We start from the raw sequence: 20,315 nt of genomic DNA, 5'->3' as shown, positions 1-20,315 counted from the left end.
ACTTGCGGGGTGCATAGACCCCAGCCCTAGGAGGGGCGATTACTGACGAGCCCGAGAGGGGCCATACTGAGCCCGAGAGGGGCAGTATTGAGGAGCCCAAGCAGAGCGATATTTAAGAAGCCCAGAACGGGCATGGTGAACCCGGTAATAGGCCTGCACCGTAGGGAAACCCAGGATGGGGGCGGTGTGCCGCGGTGGACCCTGACGGAAGGGGTTAGTGGCACAGCGCCCCAGGAGAAGGGCAAGGTGCTGCGGTTGTCCCCCGACAAGGGGATAGCAGCGTGGTGAGCCCGTACCAGAGAGGGTATTAGTGCGGTGAGCATAGAGGACCGGCGGACCGAAAGGACGTCCCCGAGGGGACTGCCCTATTGTAGAGAGAGCCCGGGAAGCGGGCGTGCAGACACACCAACGTCTATTACATCAGCAAGGCTTGGGGCATGGTATTAGGGGCTGGTAGGAGCCATGCATAGCCCATAAGGCTAGGGTGCCTGAGGAGCACCCATTATACCGGGAGACCCCCAGGGGGTCCGAGAACATACGGGGACAGAGATCCCGGCTATCTGTGCCCAGGGAGTCATAAGGCAGCCTCCCAACCTTATTCAACAGCAAAGACGTGGCGGGCGAGAATCGAGGGTGCCCTTGGGCCAAATTGGCACAGAGAGAGGGCCTTAAGGAGATCACGGCCCTCCTAAAGGACCCCGCCGTGACAGTCTATTATGCAACATATTCCAGAACACGATTTTTTTTGTTTTTGCTATTCTTTAAAAAACTGATTTTAGTAACAGTTCACTGAGACCACCAAATGCTTAGTAAATTTAAAATATATTTCAAAACTGTACAGTTCATCTCTTCCTCTTTAGAGATCTTTTAGTATTCCATGTAGAATTCCATATCTCTATATTATTTTATAACATACTTTGTTTTTATTTATAAGACATTAATTTGTGTATATCACAATTTCTGTGTTTTGTTTACTTAAAAAGGTCAGAAACATGTTTAAAAATGTTTTCTACCCAGCATTTTCCAAAAATGAAACCTCTCTTCACCCATTCATCCATATGAATTTCTTTAATAAGTTTATTTTCTATGGTTTAAAATATTCAGCTTGCTTGAAAAGAAGACACAAAGCAAGTGTTTGTTTGCTGGGGAAAGGGTGAAGAGGTTAAACAAGTACAGTATTTCTCATTGCAATCCAGCAACTGGTTCTGGCAGTAAATGTGAATGAATTAATTATAGAAACATTTCTAAGAAACTTTGTGCACTCTGTAACTTTATGAGCTTGAAATTTCCTCAAGGATTTGAACCTTCAAAGGTCTGAGTTATATTAAACCAGTTGCCTTTCAAGTCTGTATACACTGTTTACCAGAAGGGTGAGTAAGTAGGAGCAAGAAAAGGGAGAGCTTCTAAATTCTTAGATAATGAGTTAAGTTCTTTGAGTTCTTAGGTATTGGTTTAAGGAGTTATTAAACTACTGCATAGGGAAGCTTTTTACTCAGCTAATAGGATAAGTAGTGGATGCCTATCATTCAAAAAATGTCACAAAGTTTGCATGATAGAGCTGATAGTAATTCAATGAAAACATGCTAAGTATCTATGACTTATAAAATTAAATATCAACTATTTATGCCAAGCAACACATTGCAAAACATTAACTATAACATTTATAATGTAATATAAATAATAGTTGTATTGAAAATATAGCACTACATTGCATTATGCTATGCTGTTTTCAATTGCCTTTAATTTAGCCAACAGTCAGTCATTTGGCCTAAAATTTTGTACACTAGTGCTCTTCCATTACCAGTCTCTCTCTTTCTTTGGCTGTGCACAGACATTCAAACAATCTGGGAGAATTCTCTTAGGTTTTTTCTCCTGGTAGAAAAACTTACCTACAGATATTTGAATGCTGAAGCACTAGAGAATGGTGAATTTGCAGTCCTGACAATGTGCAGCTGGGGAGGGGGTGTCCTGTGCATGCATCTCAACATGCTTAGTCACTTGGAGACAGATGTTAGCAATGCACAGTGGAGCCCCAATCAGGTGACCCAGACTGTCCAGGGTCAATCTGTGTTTCCCTGCACTGCAACGTAGGGATTGTGAAGGAGCATGTTCTGCTCCCTGTGGGAGTTGAAGAACCCAGCAATGAGACATTGTCTCCCTGATGGAAGGGGGAGGGGATACTGAAGAACTATGTCCTCTCCTACGAGAAGCCAGAGCATGTACATATATTTGCTCTCCCAGGAGAAATTCTCCTAGTAATCATTTAACCATGGTTGTTCCCCAGTTATGCTTCTCCTGGAGATTTATTTTTACTCTGAGAAAAAAATCTGTACACTTAATCTCTTCTTCTGGGACAGCAGCAACTCTCCCAGGAGGAGATGAATGTCTGTGTGAGGCCTTTCTTTCAGAAAATTATAGCCAAAACAATTTTGCCATTTTTAAGACTGATGCCAGGGAAAAATATTTAATTTTGCCAATGTTCAAAATTCTTGCCCCTTTGTACACTCTAGCTCTCCTGTCCTTACAGGAACTGAATTGAAATTTGACAAAGCAATAATTAATTATTGCCTTGGGGATTTTGTATTCTTCAGGGATCCCAAGAAAATCTGCCCAAATTTGGCCACGTTATAAGCTTTTTTAAATGGTAGAACTTGATTTGGACAAGAAACTTGACCCTGGGTTTACCATATCCCACATGACCACCCTAACCCTGGCTATGGACTCTCAGTACAGAGGGAATGAAGAGATGTAAAATCTTTGTTGGATGCTTTTCTTGTGTGAGAAATTCTGAGTGGACAAAATCTCAATTTTTCATGGACAAAATATTTTTTTTTCAGTTGCCTTCCTCCCACTGCTAAGCATGGTGCCTATGTGTGTACCCTTCCTAAAGAGTGCTGATATCCTCATCAGAATGAATGATTAAACAAATTTAGAGATATTGATTATACTTCAAAACTCACAACTTTATATCCTGGGAACTTGTACTGTTATTCCTCAAATGTCTATATCTAAAACCTCCCTTTTTCTCCCCAGATAACAATGGTTACCTACTAGAAGTGACCCATAAAATTGTCATTTTTTTTCCTTCCAAATGCTTAGATTTCAGAAAAATTGTAAATGAGTCTTGCAGGTCAAATGTTGGAATGGACGGTACCATTGGGCTGGGATTCGCATATTGTAAATTATGTCCTCTCTGTTGATTTGTTATCAAAACTGTTTTTGAGCAAAACCAACAATCTTAATGATGTCAGTAGCTCCAGAAAAAAAGTTAATAAAGAGAGAAGGCATTAAGAATGGTTCAGAAAAAAAAACACCACCTTTCTGCGGTTGCTTGGTTTCTGTTGTAACTTTTAGCTTGCTATAATAGTTAGGCATATCAGAATTAATGTTGCAAGTAGGGACCTAACGAAATGTAAGACCAATTACTAAATGGCTTGGCATTTAGCGGTCCAGGGCTTGAGGCTTAGGCAAAGCCTAGTGGGCAGAAGTAAATATTTACCTCTTATCCCAAAGTAGTAGTTAAATGGCTAGGATGTATAGAATAGTAGGGCAGTGTGAAATTTCACTGGCTATTTCATTTTGACACTGTTTCAACTCATTTCGAGGCTGAAACAGCGAAATCAAAATGAAACAAAGGGCGTCAAAACAGCCTCGAAACAAAATGAGGCTAGTCAAAACGTTTCAAAAGTCAAAACATTTTGACCATAGTGCGGGGGATGGGAAATCATCCCAGCTGGGCTGACTCCCCATCCCTGGCTGATCCAGCGAAACATCGAAACAGTGTCGAAACAGCCTTACTGTTTTGAAGAAGCAAAACAGAACAGCTGTTTTGAATCAAAATGAAATTCAATATGAAACACTGTTCTGTCCAAACCTCGAAACTCAAGGCAACAAAGAACGGTGCCATTTTGCACAGTCCTACAGGTGTCTTGTTTAAATTTGAAGATAATTTAGGGAAAGGCTGGCAGTTTCAGCTTTATCAGCAATAAGAAATAGATATGTTAAAATTAGAGAATGGTATCAGGATATAGATCCATAAGATTTTTGGGACACATGAAAATTATGGTGAAAACATCTTAGTGTACACAAAGATCATACATATATAAATGTATGATATGAAATAAATAAAGAAGGAAGCACAAGTGCCTGGGTGTGTGGAGAAAGGAAGATACTCAAGTGCCAGACATCCTGATTGTCTGCTAACTCTGGGGTCTTCTCCAAAGAAGCAAGAGTAAACCTGATGGAACAAGGGTTGCTCCTGGTATCCTATTATATATTTATTTTCCAATTTGATGCTGTGTCTTTTATATTTTGATTTATAGGGGGAATACTATTTAAGTTACTGGCTACCTTTTACAGGCTGCTGTAATAAATATTCATATGTAGTATACGCAGATAAACCATGTCCAGTACTCAAATCTAAGTTTAATCCTGCCAAAAAGGCCACTGTGCTCTTACATGTTCACCTTTGGTGAGCTAGCAAAAACGCTAAGTATCATTTAAGTCTCACTAGCAGGACTACTTGAGGGAAGGGGAAGAGGAACAGTATACATGTATGTTAAAGTGACTTTTAGTTAACATAGCTCCCTAACACAACTGTTTACAGTGAGCTGCATTAAGTGCAGTTCAGATAACCCAAAATCTGCACCAATAGACTTTTGGTATCACCTAATCAATACACTGTATTAATCATCCTACTTCTCAGTCTTGCTGTGATTATGATAGTATTTCATTGTTGACCCTTTGCCCTCAGTTGTACTTTATTTGCTACATTATTTCTGCATTAATCAATAGATATACATCACCAACTCTTACAGTGAGGTTTTGTTTATTGTGTGAGATTTTTTGCTTCCCTGTTTTTGCTTCATGTTATATTTCATTTTGTAATCTATAATGTGTACATTAATAAATAGATATGCTGCTGGTGGGTAACTGCACCACAGTAGTCAGTAAACACAACATTAAGTCAAAAAAGAGAAAGCATTAAACATTATTTAGATAGGGATATAATGCAAACAGATAACTGAAGTTTTGATGAGCTCAGAAAAAATGAATGGGGAAAATAATATATACAAGAAATTCATTCAAAAAGACTGCATTCATATGCCACACTGGAGCATCATAAATGGGGGGGGTGTCACATGGTAAGAAGATAACAATGAGACTTGAATATCTTACTAACACTGAAATAACACTAATGAAAGGTAAAACAGGATCTACGCAGAAAAATATGAAAGGTTATAAAATCCCTGGTTAACTTAGTAAATATTTCCTGAAATGACTCCTTTTCTGCCTCTTATATTCTATTACATTGCTTCAGTAGAACTGGGAACACATGACATAATGTTAATACTTTTGTGTGAGAACCGCAGTAAGATTGACATCAACACTAATTTGTGAAGTCATTTAAATGGATGGCTTGCCCCTATGGGCACTAAGAGTTTGCTCTCTTCTTGTTGCTTGAGTAACTAACAAAACTTGGACACTACAAGATGCTGGTCAGTATAACACAAAAGTTGAAAAAGACTTGGTGGCCAAAAGGAAAAGCAGCAGATCAATTTTAAAAGGGTGGAACTTAAGGAACAATAGGTAGGAACCTACAGTCTCAGTTGCATTAATTTCAAAACGTCCCTGAGAGAGAATGAAAAAGGCCTTAATAATGTATTAAGTACACAGAAAAAAATCTTTAAATGAACATTATTTAACATCTACCCAGGGTAATTCAAAGTAAATGTTGAGACATTCATTGTTTAAAAGACCTCTTTGAACCCAGATCTCTGGCTGGGATAGAAATGCTTATTTTCCATTTAAAGTTGTGTCAGGAAACAGAGAGCAAACCTTGTTTCTTCATTTAGAATGTGCTTCCCAGGAGGTTCTAAACATAAAGATAAATTGTGTGCTCTTGTGTCCTTGTAGTACGTGCTCTATAAAAGCACCACATTCAGCACACTGCAATATCATTAGTAGTGTGCCCATCTGTATTATACCGTTTTGTTCCCACATAATTCTGTAATGCTTGAAATGAACAAGTGCTTTCCAGATGTGAGACTGGAGATTAGTTGGCTTATTTTGTGTGGGTGATCATTTTGCTGAATTTGGCATTTGCCCCCACGTATTGACATGCAGCAATAACATTCATTGCAGATGGACAAACACATTATGTCTTAATGAAACTAGCATGCTGCATAAACCACTTCTAGGGAACTGTCTTCAAAATGTACTTGAATTACTTAATGCAGAATTCATATAGTTACAGAGTTCATCATCAGATTTTATCTATGAAAGACAGAAGCTAAAGATATTAAAATGAAAATGGCACATTTTCAGAGAATATATAATGAGTTCAAAAAAAAGATTATTTCAGTCAACTATTTTAATGAACATGTGTAATAAAAAAATCAGGAGGCATTTCAGGAAGAGAAAAAGAGTAAAATCTGTATTAACACTCATAAAATCTAAGTGCCAGAAAGGACCATAGAAATCAATGAGATTCAGCAAAAGTCAAAAGACATATGTCAGGAATTTCAAATATAGGTAAAATGGAATAAATGTTAGATTGTGTTGATTTTTCAGAATGCACAGCAAGTGAACCGAAAAGGTGTGTGGTGTAACAAATCCAGAGGACAATTGTCAACTGGAAGTTTTTAAATATAATCAAGACTAGAACCGAACATTGTTTCTCCTACAACTAAATTGAATGTGTACTCCACACACAGAATTTCTGCTGTGAAAGCAAGGTTCAGGGAATTAAATATATAAGCATATCCAAAAAAGAAAAAATTAAATATATGTTGAAGCCAAGGAACAAACTTCTAAGGGTTCCATGGACTGAACTGAACACCCATACGACCAGCTGCTTTAAATTGGCATTATCTTCTTTGAGCCATAGTCATTTATATCAACTGAGAGTCAGGCCCTTGCCACACATTACACTTAAGATGTGATTAACCAGTTAATCATGTCTTAAGTTGTAACCTGGCCACGTTACATTAATTAATGGTGCCATAAAACAAGAAATAAGCCACAAAGTTATTTCACAAAAAATGTGTAATAACTATGCAGTCAGTTCCTATTATGTCATTAACTGAATGTGAGGCCAGGTACGTGCCCTGATCCAGGTTCCCAGTCATGGGGTTGCACCATGGAGGCCTGTCGGCTGATCCAGGCTTGCAGCCACTGGGGCACACCATGCATGGATCAGCTGACGGTGCCCCCAGCCACAGGAGCTCATTGTGAGCCCCCTGGTTGGGAGCCCCATCAGCTGATGGCACTCCCAGCTGTGGGAGCTTATTACTTGCTGTTACAAGGAGAGACTGGGGTCATGATCCCAGGCACCCCCTGCACCAGCAATAAGGCATGATGGGATCTGATGCTGGATCCCACAGTCATGCTTCCTGCTATGCACATGTGGCACAGCAGGAAGTGCAATGTTGTGGATCATGCATCAGATCCCACTGCATCTTTACATGAACATCTGGCAGGGAGCTCAGTCTTACAGCCTCTTAAAATAACAGTACATCATAATAAATAATGATATTACCTATATACAGAAATAGCCACAGTCAAACATTAAAAAATATTTTACCTTGTGAAAAAAAAAACACAAAACAAGACAAATCCATTATATCCTGATTGGCATAAGGGCAAATTAATTTCTTTTAAGTTTCTTCAGCTATCTAATGAGACTGAAATCATTTAAACTCTCTAACATTTGTTGTTTACAGACAGATTTTAAGAGTTCTCTCTGAGATGATGACTATATGGAAATAGAAACTTTTGTAAAAGATAGCAGGTTAAGAAAGAAATGATAAATTAGTGAAAAATAAGAATGTAGCAATATTATTGAACTGTACAGTTGCTGACTAAAGAAATACCTCAAGGATCCTCCCTAGTCATAAAAACTTCTCTTATTTTTCAATTATTTGTGACCCTTGAAATGACAGAATGAGTACACTGACTACATGCTGTTCAACAACACCACCAACAACAAAATTCAGCTATAAAATTCATCCAGATAATTTGGCATACCATTAATTCAAGGGTAGATTGTAAATAGAAGCATACAGACTAAGCCTTCCGTTACTCTACAGGTACATATTCAAGTGATAAGTCAGGGTCAGACCCTGCTTCAACTGCTTCTTATCAAAGGAGAAAATTGCCTCTGTGTTTTCATTGGGTATAGAATCAGTTCCACAGATGATACATTCTACTCCCTGCTCATTACAGGTGAATTGAAAGCTTTTCATCCAAATCCTGAGTTTAGATCCATGTTTCCCAGAAAAAGATGACATCATTACAGTAAGCTAAGAGAGACCAAAAAGGTGTTTCTTATTCACATGTTCCGTTGTAGTAAGAGCAGCACAAGGTCTTCAAATGTTTGAACAGAAAGAAACACTGGAGAAAATTCATTGGGCTTCCCAACAAATATTTGTCGGGCTCTAGTGAAGCCAAATTCACAAAGAATCATGAGCAAAAATGGATTACAGCTTCAATTTGCACAGCCTTGATCTTAATCCTGCATTTGGAATGTGTCTTTCCTTTGCATTGTTAGGGAAGCCTAAAAATGTTTCTAACTTGCATTGGCTTTTATTGGACATAAGTGATCAGAAATGCGTCCCAGGCTCTGTCTGGAATATGACCACAAACTTGAAGACTCTACCAAGCAAATTCATCCCTTAAACACCACAATGAAGGCTAGTAGTGGCTACATCAGTACCGCATTGTATACTAAACCCACACACTGCCACAAATACCTTCATACCACCAGCTTTCATCCTAAGCATACGACTAGATCCATCATCTACATCCAACTTCTACATTATATCTGCTCTGATCCCACTGACCCATAGGATGCACATTGCAAGGATCTAGAGCAGGCTACAATTACAATATAATCACCAAACCGTAGCCACTCAAATCAACAAAGCCTGACTCAGACCTTGCTCCAGTCTGCTTCAATACAAACCCTGAGGCAAGAACAACAGAAGCCCTCTGGTTGTGACCTACATCCCCAGCTTGACACATCATTAATAACCTCTGAGCCCTCCTGGAAAAAGATAACTGTCTCAAAGTAGCTATAAGGTATAAACTTGTCCCGGCTTACAGACAGCTCCCCAACCTCAAACAGCATCTCTCAAGCAACAGGCTACCTAAACACTTCTCTCACTGAGGCACCAAGCCCTGCAATAGACTCAGATGCCAGCTATGTCCCCTTATCAATACAGACCACATCATCACTGGACCAAACAACATGGGTTATAATACCCAAGGCTCAGTTACCTGCACCTCCAACATCATATATGCCATCACCTGCTTATAGTGCTGCTGTGCTGAACAGATGGGGTGATTTCTACATGTAAGATTGTGTTAAGTATGGTCTAAACAGCGAGTGGATTCTTATCCTGTTACCTGTATTAGTTCTTGTGATATCTTCCTCCCTATGGATTTATTATTGGTTTGCCACTCCTAGCACTGTCCCTCCTTCCCTCCTTCCCTGTCTTTATTCAAATCACTATCTACCTTTGATAGACTCCTCAGGGCATGCCCTTTCACAGCATCTGATTAAATGAGCTCAGATTCACAAAAGCTAATGCATCTCTGATTCCTTTTGCAGCAAGGAAATTGCATGGCGCAAAGGTCTCTAATTCAAGCCTACACCACTTCAAGGGTATCCTCACTTTGAGCTGATCCTACCAAAACAGGGTAAGATGAGTATATAGTCACAGTATAGGAGTTGTATGATGCAAAGCAGATACATAGCCCTTGAGTATCTGGCTACTATTTTTAAATTATTTTTTAACACTGTTAATCTTAATGAGCATTTTCAAAGAGAATGTTGACCTCCCACCCATCCTCTTCTGACCTTAAAAAGACAGGAGAAAAGGCATACACAGACAAGATTATTTGGGTAAATGTGATATCTTTTATTACACCAACTAAATAGGTGGAGAAATTATTCCTTGCAAGTTTTAGGGCACAAATGCCTTTCTTCAGGCATAGGGAGAGTCTTCTGGGATTTTGTGGTCTCTTGGATGGAATAGAAACCATCAAAATGCAAAATTCAGGTATGTGAAAATGCAGATGTGAAAAGAGAGGAAATGTTGACCCGGTGATTGAATGTAGCTGGTAAAATGTAGAGAGGTTACTTGGGGTTATCGAATGTCAGGCAGTTTATAATGTGTCACAAATCCAATGTCTATATTGAGTCCATGATTTTTTGTATCCAGTAGATTTATCAAGTGAAGTTTGGAGGCTCATCAACAAAAGGTGTTTTGTAAATTCCCTTTGAGGATTAGGACTGAGAGATTGGAGGGCAAGTGGTTGCTTTGTGAAAAGTGTGTACCCACAGGTAATTGGATATTTTTTAGGGGTGCACTGATAGAGATTTTGGGGGCCGGTGAGGGAGGCGAGGGAAGAGGCAGGAGCAGGGACAGGGGCAGCGTTGGCAGCAGTGAAGGGCGAGTGGGGACTGCCTGTAGATGTCGCCGGCCGTGTGAGCAGTGAGGGGGTGGGACATGTACAAGCAGCGACCACCCACAAAAGCCACGGGCGGCTTCAGCAGCGGCCAATCTCAGGGAGGGTACATGCCCTGCCATGCCTCCCCTACATGTTGCCTATGGTTCAGTGGAGTGCAAATCAAGATTTCTTGATTTTACTTGGGACTCCCTATAACATGGGCAAGGGCCTTGTTAATTTAAGAAGGAAAAGCACCAGGCTAGAGCTGCATTTTGATGGGGATAGCTGCATTTATATCATCTACTGAGTAAGCAGCTTTGCAATGCAAAGTGCTGTAGTGAGGAGCAGACAATTTGTTGAGCCAAGAGGGACATCTGGGCTCAATAAGGGAGATAAGGAGGCCATGTGATGGGAAAGAGGAGGAGCTCAGGGAGATAAATGCTCAGCCCTGAGCTAGCACAACCAGTTAGGATCTCCTTCCTGGCCAGAGAGGTACTCCTCAAATAACCAGGAGTTTGCAGTGCACAGGGACCTGTGGTGAGGGTACAAGCCTACATTAGGGGTTCACAAGGTTTATGTTGGTATTTTGTGTTTAAGTAACCAGAGGACTGAGCTGTAGCAATAAGGGTGGTGTGGAGGACACAGGTGCGTGCTTGAGGAGCATTTGTGTTTGAGCCCAGAAAGTACCAAGGACCCAGAAGGCAGATCCAGAAGGGGGCTGGGGCTGAGAGGGACTAGGACTAAAGGGCCGACACCTGTCACAGGCCAGCTGGGCACTGTGAGTGTATCAATTTTATCACAGGCCAACCGGGCTGTTCGATTCAGTTTCGGATTGAAGAGGCAAAGTTGGGAGTGAAATAAAGGCAAATTTATTATAGCTTACACATACACAACAGTTACAGAAAGATAAATGTGATAAGCAGATAATGCAGTATGAAAGAGCTAATAGTAAATAACAGATAATAACAACAGATAGATAGATCAATTCTGTTACATGCCAACTGGGCACTGTGAGGGCATTAGCCACTGGGCTGTTTAAAACAACAGATAGACAGACATGGGTTGGCAACTTATTGATAGTCCCTCAATGCCAGGTACGCGTCAAGTGATTCCAGCGAAGTCAGGCGTCCCTGATTGACACTGTCAGAGGGATTACTGGGGAAGGTCCCTTGATCAGGACCTGATCCTCACTCACACCGGGAGTCTGGGATCTGGGCATGGAACAGAAATGACCGTTCTGTTCCCTCCTTCCTGCTGGCTACCTGATGCGTGCACTTTTTATACCTAGTTTTATGCTAATCTGTTGTCTTTAGAGCCACTCACAATGTTGCCCTATAGCTGTTACCCTATGGGATTGAAAGGTGTTAAAATATATCATAAAAGGTTACTACCCAAACTCGGGTTTATCCAATAAGCAAATTATAATGCAGCACCTAGGTTTGAAATTGACATTGCTCCACCTAAGCCCCAACCCCTTTTAGGTTTCATTTGAATATGCTTTCTTAGGATGTGCTTTCCTGGAATGTGTTGGGTGTGCCAGGCAGTTGGATCCATTTTTTTATCGTTAAAGCTGAACCCTGAGCAGAACCGTCAGCTAATCTTGCATCTACAGCTTTGCCTATGGGGCCGAATCAGTTCCACGAAAAGTTAATTTTATCATTTTGGTTAAACTTATGACAGACAAGTTACATTTGTGGTTTACAAACTTACAAGCTTTATATTAACTAATATTACCTGTTTAGGCAAAATACCAAATGCCTATAAGAAGCACATATTTATTGCTTAATAATCCCTCTGGTTCTGGCCATCACAGACACCTGAGCCAGAAGCCACGGGCTAGGGCCAAGCAGATTGACACCTGAGCCAGATGGGGACTGGGGCTGAGGGGGCCAAGGCCCAAGCTAGATAGGGGCTGGGGCCAAGAGGGTCAACCCCCAAGCTCACAAACCAAATTAGAGTAAAACCTGCAAGGTATGGGCGTGATTATGGGAAAGGCTGGAGGCTATGATTATAGCCTCTAAGGTACAGTTAGGGCCAAAAGGACCACAATTAGCAACCCAAGGCAATAAGGCCTGGAGAGCCAGGCTCAGTACCAAGAGGGCAAGTTTGGTGCCAGCAGGGAATGAGTAGTGTGAGGCAGCAAATTGAGGAATTTTGTCAACAGATGGAGGATCTGGTGGCAAGAAGAACTAAGGGTCCCGCAAAGGAAGGGAAGGGAACCGATGGACAGCACCACCGGTATCACTCTAAGGCAGGGGTTCCCAACCACTGGGCCATGGCCCAGTACTGAGCTGTGGCAGGTTGGCTGTGGGGTCTTGGCATGAGCCCCTGCTCGGAATCCCATCTGTTTGCCTGGGTGAGTGGCTTCTGGGGGCACAGCCAAGCTTAGAGGGTTAAAGCCAGGTGGTGGGGGAACCCCGGGAGGGAGACAGCTGGCTCCACATGTCCCCATCCTACTCCCACAGGGCCATGGTATAAAAAAGGTTGGGTATCACTGCTCTAAGGCTCTGGGGAAGCCTCCCTATGTGCTAAAGAAGTTACATAAAGGTGTGGTAAGCAAGACAGCAAAAGGGAGTATGCTGGAGAGCCAAAATGAGGGGAAGGATTAGTTTGGCCACTAGGGGGGCCACCACAGCTGCCATTGAGCTGGCCCTGGTGCACACAGTCACTAAACAAGTCAATCACCTACTTTGTTCTAATCTTTACCTATCTCAGACATATGTGTAAATAAGCATTTTGCAAGAGTCTATCAATTAAAGCTTGACAATCACTTTGGGACATAAACAGATTTAAGACCTAATAAGCATGTTAAGCATTACAACTTCACTAGATCCACAGTCTTAGGCAACACAACCTCCCTAAAAGACATTTTTTGATGGTGTTTATTTTTATTTCAATACAATCAGGAACAGATTTTATGTTTTTGCTGTAGGCATCATCATCATTGCTAGTTGTAGTATTCAGTTGAAGTTAGCCTTTAAAATCTGGACCTCTGCTAATCCTGTTCAATTAGATGGATCCTGCCACTGGCTTGGATTAAATTAAACAGTGCTACTTCTGCCATCAGTCATTACAGTGCACGTCTACACATTGCCATACAGATGCATCAAATGCCCTTGGGGAAACTACCTGGGTGAAAACAAACAAACACTACACACCAAAATGAATGAGCACTGAAAAAAGATAAAGGAGAGAGAGACTGGAACATAGGTAGGAGAATATTTTTCAGAAAAAAATAAACCACTGACTACCTCACCTCAAAGTTCTTGTGCTCAAAGGAACACTCTTACAAGAAAAGCTTGCAAACAGAAATGCATTAGCTGATTGGACACAGAGGGCTCCTATACACATGCAGGGAGCCTGCTCCAATATGCAGGAAATCCAACATGTCGGAGCAGACTTGATTAATAGAGTCTGCTGGAGCAGGGAAATAAATGCATGCTGGAAGCCTTCGGTGTCACGTGTATGTATCAATGTCCCCACATTCCCCATGCTGAAAAATTAACTAAAGGTCGTTCGATGACCTTTAGTTCAAAGCACCCTGTTGCCATTTTTCAGTGTGGGGGATGCTGATACACGTGACATTCAGGTGCTTTTAATTAGCATGGCTTGCTAATTAAAGAAACTCCCCCCCCCCCCCCCCCCGTACCTCCCGAAGCAGGTTTAAAAATGCCCTAAGTATCAGGGATTTAACACAGATTATAACTTCATGGTCCATTAATAATTTAATACTTTCAAATCTCTGCACTTCACAGGTGATAACGACCCTCCTGAAAAACCTTGTTTTTTCTTTATCAGATCTTTAATGAACCTCTCCTGCCTGATAATTTCTCTTATATCCTGTTTTTATTTACATATGGAATTTACACAAGCTTTTCTTCCATCTGCTACTTAACTCTGCTGAGGAAGGGTACTGGGCTAACCAAAAACTTTCCTGTCTATCGCAACCATGCAGCTGGTCCCATAAAGGATTATCATCCACAAGAATTCTAGCTTTTTGCATATTTCCTGGACCATTACAATAACATTACTTCAACATTATTTACTAAGGGTAATTTTAGAAAATAATGTAGCTCATCCTACTATGCTTGTTCACACCACTAATCTTTATCAGGCTTTATCAGTAATCTTTAACAGCAATCTTTATTAGCTCTGAAAGAAACAACTCACAAAAATTAGTATTACTCATGTGACTGATCCAAAAGCCATTACGAAGAAAAATTACTTTGGGCTGGATCATGTGCTATCAGAACAAGACTTGCAGATCAGGCCCTATAACTACATTCCACAGTCTGGGTTGCACATTTAATTCATATTTTACATTAGAGGTCATATTCATTAGTATACTCTCACTATTATGCACCACTTGGACACAACAAAGCAACTATAAAAGCAGCTAGTAACTCAGTGTAACCAGCTATTTGTGGCAGGTTTGGAGCTGCTGTGTGCTGTTGAAGAAGAATGATCTGGTCCTGCATTTCATGTCATTCCATAAAGCCTAGGAATGGTCATAGAACAAAAAAAAGGTCAAATAGGTAATGAACAACCCAGGCATAAGATTATGAAATATCAGAAGCAGGAAAATTTTAATTCAAAGGAACAATCTTATATAAAAAGTAGATCTTAATGCAACATAAACATTCTGACACGTTGCTCTCTACTATGAGTCCAAGTTTTTCCCCTTGTTGTTCCAGTCTTATCAGCACACAAATGTCATGGGTTCTGTTTCTTTAACAGATAGATATGTAAGCTAAGTAACAGGAATATAGGTCCTATCAAAATGACAATGCATGGTGATTTTTCTTTTATGTCTCAAAGACTACAGTTTATGTATAATTTAAATAAAATTGCTCTATATATGAATGCTGCTTCATCAATAAAAAAGATCAGACTTGCATTTGTTTATTATGAAGTACCATTTTACAGTGATTCTTTAAAATAAGGTAACCTCCTGTCATCCAGCACACAGATCCAGGGGCTGCACCCCTGTGAGGGCTGCGGGGTTCTGCCAGACTTTTCTTGGGGGTGCGGGGCCCCGGATCTATGTACCAGATGACAGGAGGCTGCTGCTGCCACCTGGGCACAGCCCATGCCTAGCACTGGGAAGACTGCTGCTGCTGCTGGCCCCAAGCAGCAGCCTCCTGCCTCCTGTCATCCCAAGTGCAGATCTGAGGGCCCACACCCCTGGGAGGAATCTGGCAGTGCTGGGAGGGCAGGCTGAGGTCCGTGGGGCTGGAGGAGCCTCTCAGAATGCAGCCCAGTGGCGGGAGGTGGGGGAGAGCCAGGGCTGTACTCCGACTGGTTCTGCCAGCCCCACAGAGCCCAACCTAGCAGCGGGAGGTGGGAGGGAACCTGGGTTGTGCTTCACCTCCCATCATCGGACTGAGCTCCTTGGGGCTGGCAGAGCTGCTCAGAGTGCAGCCCAGTGGTGGGAGGTGGGGGAGAGCCAAGGCTGTACTCCGACTGGCTCCGTCAGCCCCATGGAGCTCAGCCCAGTGGTGGGAGGTGGAGAGCCAGGGCTGCACTCCACCTCCCGCCACTGGACTGAGTTCCATGGGCTGGCAAAGCTGCTCGGAGTGCAGCTCTGGTTCTCTCCCACCTCCTGCCACTGGGCTGCTTTGAAACTTGAAATGTTTTAAAACTTTTTAAACATTTCAAGTGCTTCATTTCATTTCAAAGCTGTTTTGAAGCTTTTTGTTTCATTTTGATTTTGCTGTTTCAAAACGAAACGCTTGGCGACATTTTGCACAGCCCTACTGGCTAGCACCTTATTCTACAAATAGACAACTTATCCTACTAGGATAAATTATCCTTTTCTACTAAGATAACTTAAATAGTAAGTTGTTACTCAAAATTAGTATGTATAGGACTATGTCTGGCCTTTATGCAAATGGAACAGCCACAATTGCTCTTTCCAGTCACTAACTTCTATACATTAAGCTGAAAAGTTCCTAAGAATTGCCATTTACTGTACATTGCCAGTTACACCATGGCTAGGGACAAATGTTACACATAAATTGGTTTGAGTGATCAGAAACTGGTTTAAAGCTGTAACAGAATGTAAGTTCAATGCACGTAAGATAAACCTTGTTGAATGTAGTATCAGACTCAACTGATTTGGGTCAAACTGGTTTATGCAAGTTCTGTCCCAGACCTCTTCCTGGTTTAAGTTAAATCAGAGTCTCCCAGCATCCCAGCATGCATTTCAGCCCTGGGCTAGACTGGACTGGTCTGTCTGCTCCAGAAAGCAGGGCTGGCCCCATCCCTCCCACCCTAGCCGGAACACTATCACTGCTCCAGCTGGCTGAGGAGGAGGGTGGGGGACCACAGGCATAGCAGCATCTGCCTGGCTTCCCCGTGCCCCCCCTCACCACTCACTGCTCAAGCGGGGATCCCCCACTCTATCCCTCCCTCTCTTCTCCCACAGCACAGACCCTACCTGGCATCTGGTCATGGTCATGCCACCCCCATGCTAGCTAATGCTGAGAGGTGTCTGTGTGTGTTTCTCCAATTTCAGTGGGACAAAGGCAGACAGAACATGAACTAATGTGAGAGGCTTTTGTTTTCTTGATGGGCTAAGAAACTTTGTGTTATCAGCAGGGATCCTTATTTTCCTTGATAAAAAAATCAAATTCTCGAATTAAAAAATTGCAAATTCTCTGATAAAAAAATCCCAAAATCCATTACTAAAATTAAAGCCCCCCCTCCACAGTCCCCACAGCCCTGCTGGTGCTCCTTACTCCCTCCCCTCCCACTTCCCCCCAGCCTTGCTCGTGCCCTTCACCCCCCCCCCCCCCCCCCCCCCACACAGCCTCCATACCCCTGCCAGTGACCCACAGCCCCCTGCCTCTTCAGCCCTGCCAGAGGGGCCCCCAGCTGACAGGGCTATGGGGCCAGGGACCTGGGTTCACAGTCCCCTGCCCCCGACAGAAGGCATAGGCTGCTACAGTGGAGCAGAGCCCAGATCCTCTGCACTGCCTGCTGCCTGCCTGCTGTGTGCTTGGGTGTGTGTGGTCTGGCTCATTGCACACTCCCAGGGGTCAGGGGGGATCGGTGCTCCCCAGGTCTATTCACAGGGTGGGAGTGGGGGTGGGTGCATGCTGCAGGGTTGGGCACCTGCCCTGCTGCTCTCCCCTGGGACCACCGCAACCCAAAGGGTGTGACCCAGTGCTGCAGGGAACAGTGGAGCCATGATGTAGGGAGGGATCTCATTGCTGCTGCAAGCTCTGTGCTGCCCTGGCAATGTGTCTCCTGCAAGCATGGGGACAACCCCACACTGCTACTCCATGCATGCAGGGGAAGCATCACCAGTGCAGTGTTAAGCAGCATCAAGCAGCCTTCTTGTACAGCCCCACTATTCCCTGCAGTGCTAGGTCATACTTGCTGGGCTGCAGAGGCCCTGGGGCAGCAGAGCAGGGAGCCTAGGCCCACAGCAGGCAGTGTGCACCTGCCCTGCACACAGATCTGAGGGGCATGTGCCCCCCCCCCCCCCCCCCCCCCGCCCCTGGGAGTGTGCACAGCTGTGGGGGGCTGGCCCCACCCCCAGCAAAATTCCTGCAGCCCAATTCTTCTCCCCATTTGGGCCCTGTGGCCACACATTGCGGCCCTGGGCCCCAAACTCCACATACCACCCATTTACGTAGCAGTCCCAGCCCTATCCAACTCCTTCCCTCCCTCCCTATTGTGGCCCCAATCTCCTCCCCACTTACCTGCAGGAGCTGTTGTCCAGGCTGCTTGGGACCATGTGCATATAGATGCACATGGCACCCCCTGCCTGACTGCCTTCCCCCAGCTCCCTCCCAGCTCCTTGCAGGTTGCAACTCTCTCAGCCTACAGAGAGCTCATTGCAAAACTGCAAAATCCATGGGTTTCTCTGCTAAAATGAGAAAAATCCATTTGACTCTGGTACAGGAGGAAGTCTGCATTTTACTCCATTTTTCTATGGGAAACAGAAAACCTGGATCCCTGGTTATCAGCTCCCTGATGCCTTGCTTGTCTTTCAGTTTGCTGCAGACAGTATGAAGAAGCAGGAAGAGGGAAATTGAAACTCTCAGTATCATCAACGGATGCATGCACTCCACACAAGCAGTCCTCCCTCCCCTGCCCCACCTTGCCTCAGAGTGCTAGCCAGAAGTCAGGGTCTGGCAACAATCTTGCCCCTTGAGAAGCAATCCAGGAAAAGCCTGGTGAGAGCTGCTTCTCCCTCCCCCTCCAGGCACACCCCAGCTGGGGACTGTGCAGGCAGGGTGGGGGTTTAAACCCCTCCCTAATCAGAGCATCATACCAGGGCCTGGCCATGCCCCCCTCAGCTCAGCACTGTGGAAGGAACAGGAAGACTGCTCTAGCACCCCCCGGCTTGTAGCCTGAGCTGCTGCAGGCATGTGCCTGCATTTTTTGCAAATTGGTTCAAGCTCTGCAGGTTAGACTAACCTGTAAAGACTGAATCAATTCAGGCTCAGGTTTTTGGAATATCTGTCCCTCGCCCATAGGTCCATACAGCCCAGTATCCTGTCTCACATTGTGGCAGTGTAGATGCTCAGGGGCAGACAAAGAGTTTACTCTGTCTCCAGTATAGTGTTCTAAAGCCTGCACGTACATTTGACAGGTTGTATATCAATTACACATGTAACCCTGGCCATGGTGCTACCCGCAACCACGTCCAAATTTCTGGGATCCTGGGGTGCCAATAGGTTTCAGTCTACTCCCACTCTGTCTACAGGCTGGGAGCAACACTTATGGGAGTGCTTTCCTGTGGTCCTCCCCACACCAGACCACACACTAAATAACTATTTAAAATAATTTATTATTTCCAATAATAATTGAGAGATTGACAAATTTGGCATCCCATAAATAACAAACAAAATATTTTCAATGAGCTCAATAATAATCTATACCAGTAGATAAAGCAAATACTTAACATATAACAAAAGCAATTATATTATCAACTTTAACACTCAGGCAACTTATAACAGGTATATACACTTAGTCAGCCAGGTTTCCACAAAAATCACTCTGCCTGCAGCAAAGTAGCTCACTGTGGACTGGATGCACCTCAGAAGAGATGTGGCGATGTCATCAACTGGACAGAAGATAGGGGTGCCTGTCAGGACCTCAGGTGTGGCTGCTCCGGAGACCAGGGTTTCTTCCCTTGTCCAGTCTTTCCTGGGCGCCTACAGTCAATCACACCATTTCCCAGACACTTCCCAAGGCAGCCCCCCTGTGTTTGGCACCTGCAGTGCCCCTTCTCAGCTGTACTTTATTGAGCTCTGCTGGAGCTCCCCCACAGCCACCATTCCCTGGTGCTTTCTCTAGCTCTCCCAGAGAACCTCCTCTAGCAACCCCTGTCCCTGATTCCCTCCCAGTGACTCCCTGCACCCAGGGATCTTAAGAGTGGGGAGGGGAACCCATTTCCACAACCCCTGCTCCTTCAGTAAAGTATACCAGGCAATCCTGAGTACTCCTTAGCTGATGGCTCCTCAGCCCTCAGTAGCAGCTCACTCTTCTGCCAGTCATCTTCAAGAAGCAACTCTTCTGCCAGTCATCTTTGAGAAGCAACTGTCCTGGTAGCAGCCCCCTCAGAAGCAGCCCTGCTCTGCACAGCTTCAGCTCCCCTCTCCCCAGCTGGTCTCCCCTGTTCCTTCCCGGGCTTTCCACCCTGGAGTTCCAGCTGTCCAATCACGTGCATGCATTCTGCATGCACAGCCTGCTGCAGAGCCTGGTCCTAAGAGTGCAAACACCCTAACTGAGCTTGCAAGCTCTGAGGAAACGCTTCAACACCTTTACACATATACCAGGGGTGCGTCTACATGTGTGCTCAACTGCGCAGTTGTTACTGCAGTAATTGCTGGAACTGCACAGTC

At 43.7% G+C, this 20,315-nt stretch overlaps 1 long non-coding RNA gene across 1 annotated transcript in view; it reads right to left on the bottom strand.

Annotated features, from left to right (window-relative positions):
* Nucleotides 1-20,060, bottom strand: part of LOC102385078 — a 57,294-nt gene extending 37,234 nt beyond the window's left edge. The window contains exon 1 of the long non-coding RNA XR_322922.1: nucleotides 19,897-20,060. This is a non-coding gene — a long non-coding RNA (uncharacterized LOC102385078). The remainder of the gene's footprint in view (nucleotides 1-19,896) is intronic.
* Between the last annotated feature and the right edge of the window lie 255 nt (nucleotides 20,061-20,315).

The sequence above is a fragment of the Alligator sinensis genome, unplaced genomic scaffold (assembly GCF_000455745.1).
Source record: "Alligator sinensis unplaced genomic scaffold, ASM45574v1 scaffold297_1, whole genome shotgun sequence".
Taxonomy (NCBI): Eukaryota; Metazoa; Chordata; order Crocodylia; family Alligatoridae; genus Alligator; species Alligator sinensis.
Note: the sequence above shows the minus strand (reverse complement) of the source record. Positions and strands in the feature narration are given on the sequence as shown.